General features: G+C 45.1%; 1 non-coding gene across 1 annotated transcript; it reads left to right on the top strand.

Annotated features, from left to right (window-relative positions):
* Positions 1–15,604: 15,604 nt before the first annotated feature.
* LOC144715384 (small nucleolar RNA R71) lies at positions 15,605–15,710 on the top strand. The gene has a single exon (XR_013584611.1). It is a non-coding gene; the product is annotated as a small nucleolar RNA R71 (small nucleolar RNA).
* The last annotated feature ends 1,522 nt before the right edge of the window (positions 15,711–17,232 follow it).

Here is a 17,232-nt window from a genome sequence, read left to right on the forward strand (position 1 = left end):
TGGATGATGGTTGATTGTTGACTTGTCATTGAGTTGACCATTGACTAAACACTGAATAGGGTGGATAGAGCAAGGAGAGATTAGCCGGAGAGAGAGATGTTTAAAAAGGATAGAAATAGAGGGAGGATCAGAGGGAGAGAAATAGCGCTACTGAGAGAGGAAAAAAGAAGGTGTAAATGAGAGATAAATAACGGGGAAGAGAGAGAGGGGAAACGTGTTTAAGAAAGTAAATAAGAACAACCATGCGATAGAGAAAGAGACGGAGATAATTCGATGGATTTCGAGAGAGATCGAGTTTGTTGGAACAAGACTGGATGACAGAGATAACGGGAGAAAATAAAGAAGATAGAATGAGAGAAGATAGAGAAAGAGAGTGTTAATGATAGGGCGAGCGATCAAGTGACAAATTATGGGACAAAAGAGAAGGGGCAGGTGACGGTGAGTGAGGATCCTCAATAGACAGATCGGGACAAATAGGGAGCACGATAGAGCGAGGGAGAGATGGATCTGACAAAGTCTAGAAAGAGAATTCAATGAGAGAGAACCAGAGAGAGAGAGAGTCTCATAGAGAGAAAGAATGTTGGAGAGAGGGGAAGAAAACAACGTGATAGAGAAAGGAAAGACGCCAATTAAGAGAGTGCGTGGTAGAGATAGAGAAATAAAGAAGAGAGAAAGCGAGCGATAGAGTATCATAAGGAAGAAGTGATGTAGGACAGCTAGGGAAAAGGACGACCGTGGGGATGGATAGGACAACGACGGGTGGAGGGTACTAGACGGGTTTAAATGGATGGATAAGATAGACCATAGAATTCCATGCGAACGAATTCAGAGCTTACAACCAATCAAATACTACTAGTGCAACCCCATTCCTCGTCGAGGGCTGGAGTATTGTCTTCAACCACAGCGATGATGTCAAAGCGCCAAATTCAATACTCGAATTCACGTCACGAGAGAAACTCACGATAGAGAATCATAGGAAATTCTAAATCAAATCAGATCTGACGACGGTGGAGAATTCTCGCGGAACACTAGGCGAAGAACACGTCGACACCAAAGAGTTCAGGCGTACCTCGGTACCGTAGTGCGTAAAGAGGTTGCGGGGAATTCTGACCGTGATGAGATTGGACAATTTCGGGCATTGAATGGCCCACTAGACGAGAGGGTCTGGATGTTCCGAGCATTGTACGGCCCTGGCAGAAAGCTAGGTGGATGGGCTGACACGGCAAGGTAGGCGCGCGCGGGAGGACTTGGGGAGGATGGCCTAGGGTGGCCCTGGGCGGGCGGCCTGGGGTTGGTCTAGGGCGATCCCGGGCGGGTGCCCAGGGGGCGATCTAGGGCGGCCCTAGGCGGGCAGCCTTGGGTGGCCTAGGGCAGCCCTGGACGGGCGGCCTGGTGTGGCCTAGGGCGGCCTTGGGTGGGCGGCCTTGGGTGGGCGGCCTTGGGTGGGCGGCCTGGGGAGGCCCTGGGCAGGTGGCCTAGGGCAGCCTAGGGCGGCCTGGGCGGGCGGCTGGGCGGCCTAGGCGGGTGGCCCAGGCTAGGCGGGCGGCCTGGGGCGGCCTTAGGCGGCCTTGGGCGGGCGGCCTGGGCGGCCTGGGCGGGCGGCCTGGGGCGGCCCTAGGCGGGCGGCCGGCGTGGGGCAGCCCTAGGTGGGCGGCTGGGGCAGCCTTGGGTGGCCCTAGGCGGGCGGCCTGGCGCGGCCTTAGGCGGGCGTTGGTAGGCGGCCTGGGAGGCCTAGAGCGGCCGTGGGGAGCCTAGGGCAGCCTAGGGTAGCCCTGGGGTGGGCGGCCTTGGGCGGCCCTGGGCAGGCGACCTTAGGCTGTCCCGAGAGGCTTGAGGACGGCCTTGGAGGGGCAGCCTAGGGCTGTCTTGGGCGAGCGGTGACGGCGAGAAGGGGCAGAGGTAGCCGACGACGCAAGGCACTGAAAGCGGCGACAACGGTTGAGATGGGATAGGGGAGGCTGGGCAGTCCTCAAAGAAGAGTTAAAACAAACTTAATTCTTGAAATAAACTTGCCTTACTGTTTCTTAAAATAATGGTCTATACATATAGGCCTCGGAGGAAAGAGAAAATACAATTAAAAGAAATAAAAATAAAGACGAGTGATGTGACGAGTGATGTGGTTTCGCGTCACGTCAAAGGGCAATTCTGGATCTGCCTTTGGCGATGTGTCAGGACGCGCGAGGGGGCGTGTGTGGGTGGAGACGCGCCTTATGCGTTGACTTGATTTGATGATGATGGCGGCAAGTGTGCAGTAGTCGTGTTGACTTTAGACGACGGTGGTGACGCATTCGGTGTCGATGTGTCGACGTCATTGCCACCAATTCCCCCGGGGTGCAAAGAACTCGACTCCGTCGATGATGGGGGACCATCCAGAAGCCGAAGCACACGATCAACCCATTGTGACACGTAAGCAGCCACGCGGTGAAGCCCGAGCCAACGTGAAGAATCCGAAGTTTAAGTACACGGCTTGAGGAGGAAGCTTTCCCAAACCATTTTCTTTACGTTTTCACGGATTTGCGTTTTCTTTACATTTTGTTTTTTTGGGGAGGGCCTCCGTGTTTTTGGCCCTTCTGTCGCATATCGAACCGTGGTTTTACGGCTCGATTAGGGGTTTTCCGTAATTACGGACCAACCCCTAGAGTTTTCTCTCTTCCTCTATAAAAGGACAAGAGATGCCCTAGAGGAAGAAGAAGGAGATTATTGTTGTTTTTGCAGCTTGTTTGGAAGAGGAGGAAACCTCCAAGAGAGGGAGGCATCCCTTTAGGGATAAGAGGAAACCCCTGCCGCCTTGCCACTGCGACCGCCCACTGTCGTTCAAAATTTGCATCAGTAATGCCAGAGCGCGCCGCCACCGTGTTGCCGCCGCCGCTGCCTTGCTTTCATCTCTTGGAGGAGAGACCGCAGAGAATGCCGCCGCCAAGATGCTCTACCTCCGCCGACGCCGCCGGTGACTCTGGCGCCCCAATGGTAACCGTCAACGCCCTAGCTAGGACATCCGCTGGTGCCGCCAACTAAGACACCCGTTCGGCGGCGCCGCCAGCCAGCAGCGGATGCCTAAATCAGGGCATTCGCCACCGGCCAGCAGTTGGCTCGTGCGTTGGACGCCGCCAACCCGGTCGGCATCCACGTGAAGTGCTTGCCATGTCTGCCGGCCGCCCCGTCCCATTGTTTATCTTACAAAAATTTTAGGACGTCCGCAGACCACTAGACCGTCTCCCCTAGATTGCCTGAACATCGAACCGACACCGCTGAAACGCCAAAACACACAAAAAAGCCACCGCCGGAAGCCCTAGCCGGAGGAAGAAGATGATGAGTCGGAGACCGAGTTGACTCAGCACAAACGAAATGATCCCCACGCTGAGTCAATCCGGTGTGACTCGATTTTAAGTGACCGGCGAGTCACGACCGAGTCGACTCAGCGACCACTCGGATTTAAAGAAAGGGCACTTCAAAGCAAATATTGGTAGTTCGGAGGGTATTCTTGCCATTTTCAACCTGAGAAGGAGCTAGGGTTTTTGGCGAGTCATCGCCGCCGCTTGCCGCCGTCGCGACTGCCACCCGCCCGCGAACGGTTGCCTCCAAATCAGGAGCCCGCCCGTCTGATCACGGCCGGCATCTGTCTGCGACTACGCCTGCCCACGAGCGGCGAACCCCAATTCGGGAGCCCGCCCGCCCGAACCTGGCCAGCGCCCTTCGGTGGCGGCCACCCGTCTCGGCAAACGCAACAGACGCCCTCATTTAGGGCACCCGGCTCCACCCGCCAGCTTGTGGCCGGCACTCCCCATCCGGGGCGCCCCACCCCGTCGCGAATGGCAGACCCCTGAACTGGCCACCCACCCTCACGCGCTCGGCCGGCCAATCTCACGGCACCGCTCTTCCAGGACAATGCTGGCGCCCCAGTCGAGTAACCTGCCTGCCCGCCGATGTTGTCCCTCTAAGGTTGCCGGTTTCCACCGCCCAACCGGCAGCTTGCGCCCCGACTAGGGTGCTGGTTACCCGACCACGGCCGGCGCCCCTACTAGGGCGCCCACCGAGCCGGTGCGACATAGCCTGTCGAGGGCACCCGCCTCTGGCCCCTCCATCGGTGTTCGAGCCAGACGCCACCACTAGGCCTGTTTGCTCGTCACCTGGATGCAGCGGACTACTCCATTGCCATCCACTGTCGCCGCTGCATCAGATCATTCCCGCCACCCAAACTCGGCTTTGATCCACCACGACTTTCCAGACCTTTGTCCCGCAGGTCAAACCGTCACCCCTTTGAGTATTATTATTTCTTTCAATACATTCTTGCGCGCTCTATCGCCAGGGTTAGCCGTTATACCATTCCTGTTCTTTGGGCTTGGGAGAGTTATTATCTTGTCTGTCAATCCTGTCTTCTTGTCAAGGGGAAACAGTCTGATCGAGGATACCCGTTCTGTTAGTGTTTAATGTTGATTTATCGGGTCATTGGGAGTCGGATTGTACGTGGCACGTACGGATCACTTCCAAGGCCTTCGCCTTACCTCGGTCGCCACATTGTATTACTCGTTATTTTCTTACAAATTTTGCATCATATCATCATCCATTGAATCCTTATAGCTGATCGTTACTCTGCCTTGTGTTGCAATGCGAGCCGTTGATCCCGGCCGGGCGTGTTGCATCAGTCGAGTAAGCGTCAGAAGACTCTAGCGGGGTGATAAGCCTAAAAATGTACTTAAAATATGTCGTTGTTTAGGCTTTTAGACTTATACAATAAAAATTATAATTTCCCTTATTCACTAAATATCAAATACAGAGCAAGGGGTCAAACCACAGGGAGGCAACAAATGAGAATTTTTATCCAATTTCAATGAATTAATTCAGAGATGATTTAATTTTGCAATTAATAAATCTTAATTATCCTTAATAATATTCTTTAATTAAACAAAATTATGTAAAACTTAATTTTGATTTTTGATATTTCGGTCAGAAAATTCAAGATATGAATATTTCAATTTTAATATCAGATTATTAATTTCCCAATTATTAAAAAATTTTAACACAATTTGTTATGAATTAAAATTGGGAATTAGATGATCAAGAAAGGGATTTTTAATTTGGACTTCAAGATAGATGAATTTTCGATTCAAATTTTATTTTTAGGTTTTTTATATATTAAATTAAATTCCTAAACAATAAAAATCGAAATATAGAGAGAGAAACTAAACAAATTAACCTAGAGAGAGAAAGTGAAGAAATTAGGGAAAAGATAAAATCCGACCCTAAATTAAAAATCTAATGAAGCAGAAATATTTTAAATTGATGTAGAATTAAGGATAAAAAATCAGATCTCGAATCAGAATCAAAACAGAGTGCTAATTCCATTCAAAACATAATTCTAGGGCATGTACATTCCTCAGCGTTTTAGAATCGTTCAAGAAGAGTGTTGAATTACAAATCAGAAACTTACAATTTTGATTGTAGAAGCAAGATCTGTCGACTTGAAGAATCCCTCCTGTGTCCTTCCTGGCCAATTGCTTGGGGGAGAGCATCCAAAAGTGATTTTTGCCCTTTTCCAGACCTCCATTTAAAGACCGTGTGGATTGTAGAGGGGGAAAAGACGAACCTACCCTTAAAATTTCATCCCAATCGGACATGTAGATCTCAAGATATCAAGGTTTTAGTGAGAAAATATCTGAGCCGTTGGATTTATTTATCTCTCCTCCAATAAGCTTGGAAATGGCACGTTTTGATTGGCTAGCATGATTATTTCTCGTTTTCCGCTTTCTCGGATCACGTCCTGACATGTTGTGCACATCCTCAGCCCGCAATCATTGGCAAGTGATTTCGTCATTTGAACGGCTAGGAATGCTCCACGTCACCCTGAAATAATAAAAACAAAAGAAAAAGACAAAAGGTTTTTTTTAAAATTTTTTTTTTATTCTCTTAGCCGCAATCTTTGACCATTCTTCTCTCTCTCTTCTCTCTTTTATTTTAAATCATAAGCCGCTCCTTCTTCTCTCTCTTCTCTCTTTAAAGATTTTAAATCATAATCACTTATGTTGACTATTCTTCTCTCTCTCTCCTTTCTTTATATATTTTAAATCATAGCCGCTTATGTTGACTATTCTTCTCTCTCTTATCTCTATTTATTATATGATAATAAATAATATATGTCTCTCTCTTTATTCTTATTTAAATAAATATATCCATTTATTCGCCCGAATTTTGGGGGAATGACGTGGATACTCCTTAGTAAATATTTAAATATATTATAAATGCCAAATAAATAATATATGTGTTATTTAAATATGTAAAAATTATTTCTTAGCTATATAATGGTCAAAAAATTATAAAAAATATGGAACTGTTCCAGAAAAATCATGGAAACACTTACCAACCTTTAGCCAAGTATTTAAAGCCCTGTAAAAAATATTTCTTCACTGAAATAAAGTTAAATTCCATGTAAAAAATGATAAAAATCAGAATCAATAATAAGATGAAAGGTTAAATGATTTATCTTTATTTTAATATGATAACATGCAAATATAGTCATTAAAACACATAAATATAATGTATAATTCATTAATTAATCATGTTAATTTGCAAGTTATCACGGGGTCACCAAGTCAGGGCGCAGGCGAACCAGGTCCGCTTCCGTGATTCACGTGTCGTTCATTGATGCTTTGCCCTGCCAACGAACAAGAAACTTCCACACCATCCTACCTTTGGTGAAGGTGATTACTTCGTCCAGTATAGCCTCGATGTTCTCTTGCCAATCAGAAGGTAGTGAGGGGGCAGTGGACAAGTCAAACTCACTCACCGAGAAGTCCGAGGGCAGAAAAGGGTCATTAGATGAAAGAGGTGGGGCTTTAAACGCGACTAAATTTGAAATATTGAAAGTGGTACTTATCTCCCATGTGGAGGATCTGACCACGGCATAGGCATTTTCCGCTACTCGTTTGAGGGTTGGGAATGGCCCAGCACTACGAGCATAAAGCTTAGTAGCCCGCTTGGAAGAGAATCTATCCGGCCTAACCCTCACCATCACCATTTCACCTTCTTTAAATTCGCAAAAATGACGGTGTAAATCTGCGGTCTATTTATATGAGTTGCTGTTATTTATGATGCGTGTATGAATTTCCTCATGCAGACTTCTAATATGACTGACAAACTCATGACCATCATCTAAGACTCTAGCATGCGGTAACATGGGTATAAGGTTGGTGGGTTTATGAGGTGGATGACCATGTACTATCTCAAATGGACTCATGCTAGTGGTAAAGTTGACTGGCGCATTGTAGGCAACGATTGTAATAGATGGCCAAGGCTTCTATTAACGACCTCAGTCTGTCCATCAGTCTGAGAATGAAAAGCCGTGGAGAATTTAAGCTTTGTTTCCAATAGATGCCACAGGGTTTTCCAAAAATAGCTAGAGAACTTGACATCTCTGTCTGATACTATGCTTTTTGGAAGCCCATGGAGACGGACAACTTCATCGGAATAAAGCTACGCAACATGAGAGGCATCGGAAGTTTTAAAACATGGAATGAAATGGGCCATCTTTGAAAAAACATCTACAACCACCATGATAGAAACATAGCGCTTGTTTGTTCTGAAAAGCCCTAACACAAAGTTGATGCTCACATCATCCCAAGGTTTCTAAGGGACTGATAGAGGGGTATACATGCTAGTGCTCTGTTTAACCTGCTTGGCGAGAGCACATACACGACATTGGGAAAAAATATTAGCTACGTCTCGCTTGAGGGATGGCCAAAAGAATCTATGCTCTACCATAACAATGGCTTTATCTCTCCCAAAATGACCACTAAGGCCTCCGGCATGCGTTTCCCACACAAGGAAATCCCTAAGGGAAGACTGTGGAATACATAGGCGTCGATCATAAAATAAAAATCCATTTTCTAAGATATAATCTTGGTTTTCAGGATGCGGGTAATTGCCTATGGTCTAGAGAACAGGAGCAAAGTCTGGGCAATCGAGGTATAGATCCTTCATCTGTTCAAATCCGACAACTTCTACCTTCATTACGTTTAAGAGGTGGACACATCTACTAAGGGCATCGGCCACTTGGTTTTTGATTCCCTTCTTATGTTTAAAGACGAAGGTATATGACTAAATGAATTCAACCCATTTAACATGTCTAGAATTTTATTTCTGTTGATAATGAAGATACTTCAAAGCTTCATGATCAGGGTAGAACTCTTTGTCATCGGTGGAATATTTGAACTTAGCGTAGTTCATCTTTTTACTAAAGAAAGCGATGGGATGATTCTCTTGACTCAGGACTCCACCAATTCCTAATCCCGATGCATCATAGGCGACCTCAAACACTTTATCAAAATCAGGTAAACGGAGAATAGGGGCTGATAAGCTCAAGTTTAAGGGGTTTTTTTACTGGTTATTTAGTAGTTTAGACGTGTGAGGTTCAGAGCTTATGCAAAAAATTTATAAACCTCACGGCGTAAGGCGAGTGAGGGTCGATCCACAGGGAGCAGGAGAAAACAGCAGAAATTTCCTTCTTTATTCAATAGATATGTTACTTATCAATTTAAAATAAATATTAAACTCTGTTAAATGATCCTCAGGAAAATCACAGAATTCCTCTTTAATTCCCAGTTTAGTCGAAAGATTTAACTGCTATTGCTCTGATTAAGTTAAAGATTTAACTTAATAGAGGCTGTCTACATAGGAGTTCTCTGTAGACAGTACCTTTGCCCTTGGGGGCAAAGGATCAAACACCTTGCGTGCAGCGGCGCTGTCGCGCGCGGCGTGGCTGCGCGCGACGCTGCTGCGCGCGGCGCTGCTGCGTGCAGCAGCGCTGTTGCGTGCAGCGTGGCTGCGCGCGACGCTGCTGCGCGCGGCGCTGCTGCGTGCAGCGGCGCTGTCGCGCGCGGCGTGGCTGCGCGCGACGCTGCTGCGTCTTGGCCGCTGCGCTGCAGCGGCTGTCGCGCATGGCGTGGCTGCACGCTGACGGCGCTGCGCGCCAGGCGCTGTTGCGTCTGCGTGGCGCTGGCAGCGGCGTGGCTGCGTTGCGGCGCTGCTGCGTCTTGGCGTTGTTGCGCGCTGCGTACGCTGCTGCGTCAAAGGGATTTTTTGGGGAAGTTTGGGGAGGATGATCAGAACAAGAAAGAAACAAAATTCAACTGAAATCAAATCTAAAATGAAACAATCCTCAGTTGGAAAACATTGAAGATCTTGTGACTCTTCCAACCCAACCAAAATTGTCTGAGAAGAGAGGGATTACAGGGCTGAAGCTTGAGATTTCCCACGTCGGGTGTCACGTCCTTGCGGCAAGGCGTGGTTCTTCAATCCAAGCTATCTTCAGTCTGTTCTTCCTCTCCAACTCCAAAAGCTCATCAGCTCCTGGAGGGTGCAGAAATCCTCTTCTCCAAGCCCTAGTTTCCTTAGAGAAAATTCTGAACACCTAAACTCCTCTCTCAAGAGAGTATTTATAGGTTTTCTCTTAAGTCATGCCTAGGGGCATTTTCGTAATTTTTGCCACTTCAAATTTTTGCCCACTTCTCTTGATCCTCCTCTCTTCCTTGATCTTCTTAACCTGTTTCTGAATGTTCACTAGCCATAAAATGTTAAATATATTCCACTTGATTCAAAGAATCAAGTGGGGTTAGTGATTTCATAAAACAATACATATGCATGAACTTAGCATGAATTCACAAGATAATTGTAATGAATTTAAACTTAAGAACTTGATTATTTGATGACATATTTTAGAGTCATCAAACACCCCCCAACTTAGATCATTACTAGTCCCTTAGTAATGACATGCAGGTGAGAATAGAAGATGATCGCAAGGTGAATTTTGACTTTCGATAACTTTGATTCATGCTCTTCTCAAGGAGTATTTTCAGCAATTAAAATTGACTAGCGTAGAAGAAATTTAGGATCTATCTCAGCCTTAGACCTCAACTAAGTGCACATGATCTATGGAGTACATATAGTAAGTACATAGTATATGGAATAAGATCGAGTTAACACCCCAAGCGCACTACTGAACGAGGCGTAGAGAGTGGTATTAATGCTAGCTCAATACTATGGCTATAGTAGCATCGGCTCAAACACATGGGAGACAGCTTTTCCACCTTTATTTTATTTGGCATTTGCTGCTTGTTGGTCATTTTTTATGACAATCAACTTTAATACTATGATGCAAGCTTTTGCTTGTTTATGCGCAGTGCAGCTTTCACTTGATAGTTTGGTGGCGCTTATCCACTACCCATGTGCTGTCCTTAGTAGACTGGCAGCTTATTCCCCCGACGAAGTTATGTATCCTTCATGGGTCAGGGAGCTTCACTCACGTCATAATAATACTGCCAATGAGCTAACACTAACCCTACTCTCCACTAAAGCTAAAAATTTTCGTGCATGTAAGTGCTAACTCAACCCGAGGTGGATGGTGAGGTGAGAGAAGTATAATGGTAATAGATATGACTGTCGTGGTATGGATCGTAGTGCACCTAGCTAGGCTTACTTCACCTAGGATTCCCTAGCTGGCCACTCTTGCATTTCTACCCTTTTGAAAAGAATCGAATTATCATGCATATCATTGGACAATCATCTCCTAAGATCATCAAATATCCATGGTTTGTGAATGCAAAAACGGGAAAGAGTTCATGGAGAATGCATGTAAATGTACTCCCCTCCCCCCCTCAATAAAAGGCATGTTCCTACATGACAAATCATAATTGAGAGGAAGGAGAAAGGACTACCAAACCATGGAAGGAAGGGCGGCGATCAGCATGCGTGTTGTCCAGTGACGTGTTAGGTGGGCGTGGATCGGAGTGGCTGCACACGAGAACAGAAACAAAAACGCAGAAACAAAAACAAAACAAGGAAAATAACCAAGCATAGAGAATAGGAAATGTAGTAAAAACAAAAACTAATCGGATCATGAGCTATCATGCGATGGCTTTTCTAACGTAATATTCATGGGGCTGTGAAGATCTTCTTCTTCTAAGTAGGGTTTGAGCCGTTGCCCGTTCACAGTGAATCGTCTTTGAGACGTAGGATCTAAAATTGTGACGGCTCCATTCTCAAAAACCTGCTGAACAAGGAAGGGACCATCCCATCGCGTTTTCAATTTACCTGGAAAGAGTTTTAGTCTAGAGTTGTACAGCCATACTTTTTGATTCTCCACAAAGATTCTTCTCCTCAAGCTCTTGTCATGAAACATCTTCATCTTGGCTTTATAAATCTTCGAATTCTCATAAGCCTCATTTCTTAACTCTTCCAACTCATTCAATTGAAGAAGTCTATGCTTGCCGGCTCTATCCAAATCTAGGTTGAGTTTTCTAATAGCCCAAAGGGCCTTGTGTTCTAACTCAAGTGGTAGGTGACAAGCTTTGCCAAAGATAAGGCGGAAGGGAGACATGCCGAGAGGGGTTTTGTAAGCTGTCCTATAAGCCCATAATGCCTCGTCGAGCTTCCTAGACCAATCTTTCCCATCTGGACGCACTATTTTCCTCAAAATTTTCTTAACCTCCCGATTGCATAATTCCACTTGGCCATTCGCTTGGGGGTGATAAGGGGTAGTGACTCGATGATGAACACCAAATTTCTTGAGGAGGTTCCTAAAGTTGTAATTTGTAAAGTGTGATCCTCCGTCACTAATGATCGCTCGTGGGCATCCATATCTATAAAAAATATGTTTCTCAATAAAATTAGTCACTACCTTGCTGTCATTGGTTTTTTAGGGGATGGCCTCCACCCATTTGGAGACATAATCGACAGCCATCAATATATATTCATACCCATTTGAACTAGGAAAAGGTCCCATAAAATCTATTCCCCATAAATCAAATATTTCTACTTCTAGAATGGGTTGTAGGGGCATTCTATCTTTCCTACTTATGTTGATGGATGCTTGGCATGATAAACATGTGTTATAAAACGTTTGAGCATCTTGAAATAACGTAGGCCAAAAAAAACCAGATTCAACAATTTTATGTGCGGTTACCTTAGCGGAGTAATGTCCTCCTCCAGGTTTGGAATGGCAGAATTCCAAGATGCTCCTTTGCTCGCTCTCGGGGACGCACCGCCTCAAAATTTGATCTTGGCCTTGATGGAATAGCTCCGGGTCTTCCCAAAAGTAAAATCTTGCATCTTTAAGCAGCTTCTTCCTCTCGTGAGACGTCCAACCTGTTGGAATTTGTCCTGAAACCAAGAAATTGACAATATGCGCATACCAAGGAAGCGATGCTCCTTGTGCGGTTAGGACATGTTCATCCGGAAATGCATCGTTTATTAACGCAGGTTGGGTGTTTAAAATTTGAGAGAGGTGATCTGCTACTACGTTTTCACATCCTCGCTTGTCCTTAATCTCCAAATCAAATTCTTGTAATAGTAAGACCCATCTAATCAACCTAGGTTTTGCCTCCTTCTTTGCTAATAAATATCTAATAGCTGCATGATCAGAAAAAATAGTAATAGCTGCATGATCACAAATAAGACCTAAATTTTTCTAATGCAAAAATAATAGCCAGTAGTTCCTTTTCGGTCGTAGAATAATTCAGCTGTGCATCCACTAATGTTCTACTGGCGTAGTAGATGACCACGGGTTTCTTGTCAATTCGCTGACCTAACACCGCACCTACTGCAAAATCAGAAGCATCACACATTAGTTCAAAAGGAAGGGTCCCATTGGGCCCTTGCAAGATAGGTGCATTTACTAAAGCTTCTTTTAATTTATCAAATGCATTCTTAGCCTCTAGTGTTAGTTCAAAATCATTATTTTTAGACGATAAAAGGTTTGTAAGCGGTTTAGAAATTTTAGCAAAATCAAGGATAAAACGTCTATAGAAACCCGCGTGGCCGAGGAAACCCCTAAGGGTTTTTAGGTTGGTTGGAGGTGGAAGGCCCTGGATGACCTCGATTTTGGCCTTGTCCACTTCCAAGCCACGGCTGCTTACCATGTGGCCCAGCACTACTCCCTCTTGCACCATGAAATGAGATTTTTCCCAACTTAGTACGAGGTTCGACTCAATGCACCTCTTCAATACTTTGGTGAGGCTAAGGAGGCAGTTTTCAAATGTGGATCCAAATACAGAAAAATCATCCATAAATATTTCTAAGCACTCCCCCACTAGATCGGAGAAGAGTGCACTCATGCATCGTTGGAATGTGGCGGGCGCATTACATAGCCCAAAAGGCATACGCCTAAAGGCATATGTCCCTACAGGACTCGTGAAGGTCGTCTTCTCTTGGTCCTCAGGATGGATATTCACTTGGTTATATCCTTAATAACCATCAAGAAAACAGAAATAATGCTGCCCCGATAATTTTTCTAGTATTTGATCCATGAAGGGTAATGGGTAATGATCCTTCTTGGTAGCCTTGTTCAATTTCCGATAGTCAATGCACACCCTCCACCCAGTGGTTAGCCTCTTCTGCACTTCTTCTCCTTTATCATTCAGCTCAACAGTCACTCCTGACTTCTTAGGAACCATATGTACCGGGCTTACCCATCTACTATCGGAAATCGCATAGATGACGCCGGCATTAAGCCACTTGAGAATTTCCTTTTCGAGGACTTCTCTCATGTGAGGATTCAACCTCCTCTGATGTTCTCTACAGGGTCTAGCTTCATCTTCTAGAAATATTCTGTGCTCACAAATTGAAGATGGAATTCCTTTGATGTCATCAAAAGTCCACCCTATGGCCGATTTATGCTCTTTAAGCACTTTGAGTAAGCTCTCTTCTTGTGTTGGAGTGAGGGATGAAGATATAATCACAGGTAAACTTTCTGTACAGTCTAAATAGGCATACTTGAGGGTAGAGGGAAGTGGTTTAAGTTTTGGGTGAGCTTTTACTTCTGCAGAGTCTAAGAGTTCATCATCTAGCTCTCTACTTTCTATGTTGGATAGGTACTCCTTCACTCTTCCCTCTTCTCCTTCATTTTCTGTGCAGAAGCTGAGCTCTTCATTGCTCCCTAAGGGGCACTTCATCATTCTAGAGATGTCAAGTTGAACTCTTTCCTTCCCTATCTTAAACTCGACAGTCCCCTTTTCCCAGTCCATGATAGTCCTAGCCGTCACTAAAAACGGTCTTCCTAGAATGATAGGAGCCAAGCTAAAGTTTCCTGAAATTTTTACATCAGTTACTATGAAATCTACAAGAATTTTACAATTTTCTACAGTGATAGTGACATCAGTCAATCGTCCCTCAGGTTGCCTGACCGTTCCGTCGGCTAAGAGTAAGTCCATATGGATCTCTTCAAGCTCCCCGAAGCCGTATTCCTCATACAATGCTGCCGGAATGATGCTGATGCTTGCTCCTGTGTCTAACAAGACTTTTGAAAAAGTCTTTCCTCCTATGTCACAAGTGATAAAAGGGGCACCAGGATCCCTCTTTTTTATAGGTATGTCATTTAAAATGCTAGAGGCATTTTCGGAAAGTTTAACAACTTCCCTACTCGTTCTATTTGTGCAAGAGTCCTTAAGATATTTCTTAAGTGATGGTGCACACCTAAGCATGTCTTCCACAGTGACTGTCATTGTGGCCTTCGTAAAGTTCTCTAACAACTTGTTTTCATAATCAAAGACAGGTTTCTTTCTCCTTAGGGCAGAGGGATAAGGTATGTGTTGCCCACTTGTGGAAGGTAAGGGTTCATCGCCGTCGGGAAGATCCTCTCCTTCGTGCTCCCTTGACTCCTCTTTCTTCCTAGCGTTCTCTACAAAATACCTATAGGGATCCTGAAGTTCTTTTCCATTCCTCAATCTTGAGGCTGCCAGAACTTCAGGATCCAATTCATCCATTTCTTCATGGCTAGAATGCTGAATATGATGCAAATTGCATGGATTGATGACGGGTTTCGTAGGAAAACGTTGAGAAGTGCAAGTGTTTTCTGCAAGGATACCTTGGGACTCAGAGGGTGGCCTGAAACTCTCCAGCAGCTTCCTCATTTGCTCTTGTGACTCCAGCATTTGTTTAGTCTGGAACTCCATCATTACCTGCATTCGCATCTCCATCTCCGCCCGCAACTTTTGGTTTTGCTTTTCGATCATATCTGAAATGACGGGGGTTAATGTAGAGAAATCAGGTTGAGTTTGAGATGAAACCTGATACTGTTGTGGAGGCCTGTGCTGGAATTGTTGTCTCTGCTGGAACGGGGGTTGAGCTGCCGGCTTGTTTCCTTGGTGGAAGGCCTCTCCGTTTTGGAAATTTGGCCGCTTTTGACCTGCCCACGGTTGTTGCGGCTGATTGAAGGCCTTCACCTCTTCTTCCATGGATTGGCAGGCTCCATCTTCATGTTCCCTGCTAAAACAGAGAGAGCAGATCTTAGCTTTAATGATGGGAGAGTTTCCTAGGAAGACATTCTTCAAGGTAGAGGTGAGCTCCTCCAATTTCTGGTTGGTCTCCCTTAGGCCCGCTTGTAGCTCTCCCTCCTTGGCGTTGACCTGCAGAACTCCTGCTCTCTTGGGCTGCACATTCCTCCCATTCTGATTGGCTCCAATCTCCTGCGAATCAGTTTCTGCAACTCTCTCCAAAATATCAAAAACTTCGTCCTCATATGCAGTATAGAACGTTCCACCGGTAGCGAGATTTACTTTGTTTTTCATAAAATCAGAGAGAGACTCATAAAATATTTGGGCTAATTGACATTGTTCAATGCCATGGTGAGGACATTTCCTCAACAAATCATTGAATCTCTCCCATGACTCACTAAAAGCTTCTCCATCATGAGGATGGAAATTGTGAATTTCCCTTCTATAGAAATTCGTTTTGGAGAGAGGGTAGAATTTTTGCAGAAATTTTCCTTGCATCTCATCCCATGAGTTAAAGGTGATTCCTAAATTACGATACCAAGAAAATGCTTTGTCTTTCAAAGTTAGAGGAAAATATTTCATTTTTAAAATTTCTGTAGAAATTCCTGGAATGTTTTGAGATGAACACCTAATATGGAAGTCATCAAGAAATTCTAAGGGATTTTGAGCTTGCAGTCCATTAAATTCAGGTAAGGAATGAATTAATGCATTGTCATATCGAAAGGAGATACCGTCACCGATGTTAAGATTTACATCAGTTTGACGTAGGTTTCCCGACGGTGTCGACCTGTCAAGCATGGTCCTTCTCCTTTCATGATGCTGATGAATCTCTTCAGCCATATTCTCCTGCTGAATTTCAGGTTCTGTAACTGTAGAATCTGGAGAGGTGTCTCTAATGTCCTTCTCTGCAGATTTTTCACCAGCTCCTGAACGTGTTACTACCATAAATCTTCAGCAAACGGTTAGAATAACAATAGGCTGAGGATTGTTAAGTCCTGCAGCTCTAGGAGAATCAACAAAAATGACTGTAGATTCAAGAGAATGACTGTAGATTTGCAAAAAAAATGACTGTAGATTCAGGAGAATGACTGTAGATTTGCAAAAAATGACTGTAGATTTAAAGAAAATAAAAATTCCTACTGTTATACCGTGCTCCCCGGCAACGGCGCCAGTTGATAAGCTCAAGTTTAAGGGGTTTTTTTACTGGTTATTTAGCAGTTCAGACGTGTGAGGTTCAGAGCTTATGCAAGAAATTTATAAACCTCACGGCGTAAGGCGAGCGAGGGTCGATCCACAGGGAGCAGGAGAAAACAGCAGAAATTTCCTTCTTTATTCAATAGATATGTTACTTATCAATTTAAAATAAATATTAAACTCTGTTAAATGATCCTCACGAAAATCACAGAATTCCTCTTTAATTCCCAGTTTAGTCGAAATATTTAACTTCTATTGCTCTGATTAAGTTAAAGATTTAACTTAATAGAGGCTGTCTACATAGGAGTTCTCTGTAGATAGTACCTTTGCCCTTGGGGGCAAAGGATCAAACACCTTGCGTGTAGGGTACCTGCGCGCAAGGTGTTTATGCAGCGCGCTGCTGGCAGCAGCGCTGCGTCTTGGCGTGGCTGCGCGCGCCGACGCTGCGCGCGGCGCTACTGCGTGCAGCAGCGCTGTTGCGCAGCGTGGCTGCGCTGACGCGCAGCTGCTGCGCTGCGGCGTGCGGCGGCGTTGCTGCGCACGGCGGTGCTGCTGCGTCAAAGGGATTTTTTTGGGGAAGTTTGGGGAGGATGATCAGAACAAGAAAGAAACAAAATTCAACTGAAATCAAATCTAAAATGAAACAATCCTCAGTTGGAAAACATTGGAAGATCTTGTGACTCTTCCAACCCAACCAAAATTGTCTGAGAAGAGAGGGATTACAGGGCTGAAGCTTGAGATTTCCCCACGTCGGGTGTCACGTCCTTGCGGCAAGGCG

The sequence above is a fragment of the Wolffia australiana genome, chromosome 18 (assembly GCF_029677425.1).
Source record: "Wolffia australiana isolate 7733 chromosome 18, ASM2967742v1".
In the NCBI taxonomy this organism is placed as follows: Eukaryota; Viridiplantae; Streptophyta; class Magnoliopsida; order Alismatales; family Araceae; genus Wolffia; species Wolffia australiana.